At 37.7% G+C, this 6,794-nt stretch overlaps 1 pseudogene; it reads right to left on the minus strand.

Annotated features, from left to right (window-relative positions):
* Positions 1–359: 359 nt before the first annotated feature.
* Positions 360–5,569, minus strand: LOC102843748 (annotated as a pseudogene).
* Positions 5,570–6,794: the final 1,225 nt, after the last annotated feature.

Raw genomic sequence — 6,794 nt, forward strand, 5'->3', positions numbered from 1 at the left:
GCCTTTACACTGAATTCACCACATACAACAACAAATGCTTGCCCCCTAGCACATTTCACAGCTTCAACTGCTACAGACTGTCACTGGGAAAAACGCATTGGTCAGTCTGAACCATGTCAAGTAAACTGTGGAAGTAGCATGTCCACAACACAAACTGTGCTAGCACTTTCTTTTCAAGTCTACTCCGAAACAGGTACAACTTGGAAGCCACTACCCCGATCTGTGAAAGTGGTGGGACTTGGCGTCTGGACATTCTGTAGACATGGTTGCACAGTACATTCTCAAGGCCAGGCCTGGCCGGGAGCCGCGCAGTCCGCCCCCAGCGTAGCAACAGTGCAATGACGTGATTCCGGCGCAGCTCAGTACCAGGGTGTCTGATGAGAGTACTGTGGAGGCTGCTGGGAGGTAGTTGAATATCCCATGCTGCTCTGTGGCTGTGATGTGCTTGGTCCAGGGTTGGGGTAGGCAGCTTGTGGATTGGAACGCTGATAGTCTGAGGTCATGATCAGTCGGCCTGAGATAGTGGTAGGAGGAACAACTCTCACTTTTTTCAGCCGGGGGTCCCTGCACGTGACTGTTGTCTTGATTCCCTGGGTGGCCGGTTCCATTCGTGTGGTTATTGCCCTGTTGCTGCCGCTGGTTCTTTTTGTCTCCTTTGTCATCAGGTTCTTCTTCTGTCAAAAATTCTCGTTTGCGATAAGGGATCTGACAACCGGCAAAAGCGTCTGACGTAGGAAGTGGGTCTTCTAAGAAATAGGGATCCTGCATAGCCTGTTCTGAGGTAATTCACTTGACTGGGTCCATGGTAAGCAATTTCTGAAGCAAGTGGAATGCTTTACTATCTGGCTTAACTTTATGTTTTTCCATATACTTTATAAGGCTGCAGTTGGTATACGTATTTCTTCTGAAATCTTTCATTAATGTTGAATGTTCAGGCATCTTTTTTATATCTTCCCAATCTTTATCTGCAGGAAATCCCATTACATTGAATATTCTGTCCAGCTGGTCATGGTGATAAGGATTACTAGTTTTGATGTCCTCTTGTCGACAGTCAAAATTGGTTCTGACGTTAGAAGTTCTGCAAATATACACCCAATAGCTTTGGTATAATGTCTTGCTCCAGGAAGCAGTTCTGCTGCTCGGTACCAGAATGTTACCACTACTGGTTCCAAATCTGCTAAAGGCTTCAAAGGTGAATTAAATAATCGGGCAAAGCCCATATCAGCAATTTTTACTCTTCCTCGCTCAGGACCTTCACCCATAACTAAAATATTAGCAGGTTTCTGTTTGTTCATTTGGCAGTCCAAAAGATACTCAATACTCTTCTTCAACATCACAGCTCAATGGCATCAATTCTTCTGTCATCCTTATTCACTGTCCAGATCTCAGATGCTTAGCATGTCACTGAAAACACCATGGCACAAATTAGGTGCACCCAAGTCCTCAAACTGATATCACTGCTCCTCAAGAATTTGAAAAGATCCCTTTCTAAAGATTTTCTGTCTCCTTATCTCCTGACTGCTGGTACCAAGGGTGTTGACTGTGGATCCAAGTAAGATGAAGTCATTGACAGTTTCAATCTTTTCTTCCTCTCTCACAAGATGGTGCTTACTGATCTAGCGGTGAAAAGTTTTGTTTTCTTGATTGTTGACATGCAATCTATATTGAAAGCTGTATTATATGACCTTCTGCAGAAAACACTTCAAGTCCTTCTCATTTTCAGCAAGCAAGGCATATCACAGGTTATTGATGTGTCTTCCTCTTAGATCACTTCTTGCTGCTATTAAGGCGTTGCTGAGTTAGTCCAAACTCAGAGACCCTATGTATGGCAGAGTGAAACACTGCCCGATACTGTGATCCTACACTAACCTTACAATCCTCACCGTATTTGAGCCTGTTGATGTAACCACTACTACTCCACTTGGTTGAGAGTCTTCTTTCTCTGAAACTCTTTTTTACCAAGAATTACATGACTGGTCCCTTCTGATAAATGTCCAAAGTATGTGAGGCAAAGTCTTTTTCTTTTTTCAATACCCTCCTGAAATCCATATTCCTAGATGAACCTATCCTACAGTAGGCCTCTTCATTAACTCTCTCCCATCTTTTCTTTTTGTTCATATTGTTAATGGGACATGTTGTTGGGAGCTCTGGTGCTCTTTTAGTGGCTCTTTATTAATGTATATTAACTATAAAACATTTTCAATTCATTATTCTTCATGTCTCTCAGTGATATTAATTTTTCTCCTTTTTTAGACAAAAGCTTTATTTAGATAGCATTTAATGAGTAAAATTCAGCTACTTAAAGTGTTCAATTCATTTTTATTTTTATAATTTTTACAGCATATTCTTTCCATTTAATTTTTCCCCATTTATTCATTGTTGCACATTTTCCTCCCTGCCCACTCCTCCCTCCAATTCATTTTTCTCTTTGAATAGATAATACAAATTCTTTCATTGTTATACAGTCCCCTGCCCCCCCAAGTCCACAGTCCACTTTATTATGCATTTCTTTTTATGTAATCTTGTCATGAAATTAATATCTAATTCTATATTCCTTTTAAACAGTTCTCTCCCTCATCTGTTTTAGTGCAGTATACATTATTTATCCCCTCTTTTCTTAGGTTCCCCCCAACTCCAATGCCAGTCCCGTTTTACAACAGTGGCACTATGCAGTATTTGTCCTTTTGTGACTGGGATATTTCACTCAGAGTAATGTCCTCCAAGGTCACCCATTTTGCATAATAATTCATGAGTTCCTTGTTTTTCAATACAGTGTAGTATTCCATTGTGTGAATATATCACAGCTTCTCTATCCACTCAATTGTTGATGAGCACTTGGATTGTTTCCAACTCTTTGCTATGGTGAACAAAGCCGCAATAATCATAGGTGTGCATATATCTGCTTGGGTGGCAGTTATGGTTTCTTCAGGGTATATTCCCAGTAGTGGAATTGCTGGGTCAAATGGTATTTCTACTTGCAACTTTTTGAGAAAGTGCCATGTAGCCTTCCATAGTGGTTGCACCATTTTACACTCCCACCAACAGTGAATAAGGGTTCCAGTTTCTCCGCAACCTCGCCAGTATTTGATGTTTGCTGCTCTGTTAAATTTTGCTATTCTTACTGGGGTAAGATGAAATCTCATAGTGTTTTGGAGATAAAATCTTAACATGCCCATTTCTAAGGAGTATTTGCCTGCACTTCCAATATAGTTCTGTTTGTTCTTCTAGTAGTCCACCGGTATAGTTAATAATCTTCACTAACACTACTATTCAAAGGTATCAATTCTTCTTTGATATTCCTCAATCATTCTATAGTTTCTACATGCATAGAAGGTGATCTAAATATCATGGCTTGTGTCAGGTGCATCTTAGTCCTCAAAGTGGCACCTTTGCTTTTGCTTTGTAACAATGAAAAGAGGTCTTTTGTGGCAGATTTGCCCAATGTGATATATCACTTGCTTTCTTGACTGATATTTCCGTGGGTATTGATTGATCCATTCCAGTAAAATTAAATCCTTGATAATTTCAGTAATTTTTCTATTTATCATGGTGTTGCTTACTGGTCTAATTTTAAGTACTCGTTAATTTTCTTCATGTTAGTGTGTAATCCACACAGAATATTGTATGGTCTTCATCAGTAAATGCTCCAAGTTCTCTTCACCCACAACAAGCAAGGTTTATCATATGCATATCTCACCTTGTTAATGACTCTTCTTCCAATGCTGGCATCATATTCTCCTTCATATAAATCAGTTTCACAGCTTACTTGCTAAGCATACAGACCGAATAATTATGTTGAAAGAATGCAATCTTGACACACATCTTTCTTGACTTTAGACCGTGTGCTATATTCTTGGTCCATGTGAATACTTGCCTTGTAATTGGTCTATGTACAGGTTGAATAAGAGCGCAATTGAATGAAGATAAAGACATAAAGAAGAAGAAAAAAAAGAAACATGAGTTATTTACCAGCTTTTACTGTCTGAACTGATCAAGCATGTAATCAAAATGCATTGATACATTAATTAATTATGTTCTAAAACGAGAAGTCTATGAATAACTTTTAAAAATCAATATAATTTCTAAATACTATTCATTTTTAAATAATTTTTAAACTATTAATTAAAAATTATTGGTAATTGGAATTTTAAAATTGTCAACAAAGAAGGACCAGTAAGTGGGAAATGTGACTTTAGTGATATAAACCATGCTACCAGAGATCACCAGAGAGAATTTTACAAGTCCACTTGTTTATTCATTGCAAAAACTTTTTCCAACATCATAAGTGCTGGTTTTATATGTGAACTTCACCAGATCAAAAGCACAGACATCAAATTGACTACATCTATGAAAAGAGAAAATGGAGCTGCTCAATATTATTATTCTGAACAAGACCATGGGCTAACCGTAGAACAAACCATACTTACAGAAAATATGGCAATAATCCCACTCTACACATACATGCTCTGTCCCTTCTGAAATCTATACTCCACCCTAAAGTACAAATAAATATCTCAGAATGGAAGTTTTTCCTCCTTAAAATCATTATTGTCTTAAAATAAGTATCAATGTACTAATGTGTAAATCCCTGAATGGTCTAGTCACCAACCTCATTCTTCATTACTCTTTGTACTTTGAACTAAAACAAAGCTCTTTGATCCCTTACCTTCCAGGGTCTTTTGCATTCTGCTCACTAAAATGCTTTCCTACTGCAATTTCTCCTCTTTCACTGAGTTCACTCTTACTCAGATTTCAACTCATAAATTAATTTTTCAAACACCATTTCTAATCCTCACTTAGGTAGGGTTATTTGTTACATAAACTCAAAAAACTACCATTTTTTAAAAATTTTTATCTAATTGGTATTACATGTTCATTACGGTGATTCTCTCTGTCTAATTTAATTCACCAACTAGCCTGTGTTTTGCTTACCACTGGAGTTCCAGGTCCTCATTCAAAATCTGGCACACAGGAAACAATCAATAAATATTTGTTTATAAAATAAATCAATCAAATAGATTGTCTAATGCTATTGCTTTAATATTAGAAATGAACTTTAGTGGTCATTAAACTAAAATATTTTCCCCAAAAGTTAAGGAAATTAGATTGTTTGGTACTTGGGTATTACTCAACATGTCTGTAATGGAGCCCAAAGTTTTTCCATATTTTGTAAATCCAAACATATCCTTGGAAACCTGGCAACAGATCCGAACTGCATATCATGTGTTTGTATGACTGTTTGTGTGACCTCTAATGTATTCATCAACAAGATGCTGGTGCTGGAAGCCACGTACCCAGGGCGAAGGAGGACATGAAGTGCAGCTCTGCTTACACCCAAGTTGGACGCTTTCTCTCCTAAATTGCAAGGTTCAGCTAAATTATAAAACAGATGTTTTTCTTAACAGATTGGAATATGAAAGGGTATATTAGGATCTACTATGAGGAGGAACATTTGAGTACTAAGGTTTTTATAGCTTATATAGGCAGCCATAATTTCTAAATCTGGAAAAAACTCAGGAATACAAAATGACCCTTAATGCAATATTGGTTTATATATCAAAATTATGAGAACTTTTCCTCTGGCTGCATTAGAGTTATATTGTCTTGCCACTTTATTTAAAATTATATGTACCAGGTGACCAAAGATTGGTTTCAAGAATAAGTGGTATAAATCTGCGCCTTCAGTTTTAAGTAACTGTATCAGTGTCTTACACACCATAGAAGTTCAGTAAATTAATGTTTTATTAAATGTAAAAGCATAGCTTTTGTTCCTTAGAATCTATTTACCATTTTCCCTCTATAGTTATGCCTATATTTGTTCTTCAAATAATAGAATATCATCTCTACCATTAAATAACCACAATATGGTGAGTAAAGGCCAAGATCTGTCACAAGAGCCTTGAACAGGTTTTCAAGGGCACTGAACTTAGGCCTGGTTTCATTTTGTTAAATCTATTGTTGAAGCTGCGTGACTTGGGGAGAATATATTCAACTGTCTTAGGTCATGGTTTCTTCATTTGGAAAGTCAGAGCTGGATTAGATGATCCTTAAGACTCTCTCAAGACCCAGCACTCTGTGATTTCAATCCTGAATGATTATGCTCAGCGACTGGAGCATTACCACCCATGAACAGAGTAACCAGCTGCCTGGCTCAGAACAGGATCCAGGAAACAGGAACCAGAACAGAGGCAGACCAGCCAAAAGAAGATTCCATTCCTAAAGTGCTTAATGGTTTAAAGATTACAAACCCTGTAACCAAGCCATGTGTTTATAAGAACAGTGAGTGCAATAAAATAAAAATGGATTGAAGGTTTAAGAGTGCATTCATCTGGCAGAGGTGGCTCTGTCCTATGCAAAGCACGAGATTAACCACTTGCCTCTTGAGCTCCAATTAGAGTGGGTGGGAGGTGTACAAATACCAAGATAAAGTGAACTCCAGCCAGTAAACCAGTCTCAAAACTGGAAAGAGTATTTGATACTCTCTAGTTAAGCACCTACAAGAATGAAAATTGAGGGCTAGGGAGATAAAAAAAATTTGGCAAGTTCAAATGGATATCTTGATTTTTTAGGTCATAGTGTTATAGCTTCCCAAGATGAGTTTATTCTTCCTGGAAAAGTAAACAAAGCCAAAAGGAGTAGTTCAAGGTCACAATCCAGTTCAGTATATAAGTGTTCAAATTCCTACTCTCTGAAGTCAGAGCCAGACATGAGTTAGAAAGCATTTATGTATAAGTAAATGCAGTTGGCTGTAAACTAAACGTTGGAGGTTCTAGTCTACCCAAAGCCCGTGGAAA

This window comes from Elephantulus edwardii, unplaced genomic scaffold (genome assembly GCF_000299155.1).
Source record: "Elephantulus edwardii isolate Elephantulus edwardi_28Jun2011 unplaced genomic scaffold, EleEdw1.0 scaffold00025, whole genome shotgun sequence".
Taxonomy (NCBI): domain Eukaryota; kingdom Metazoa; phylum Chordata; class Mammalia; order Macroscelidea; family Macroscelididae; genus Elephantulus; species Elephantulus edwardii.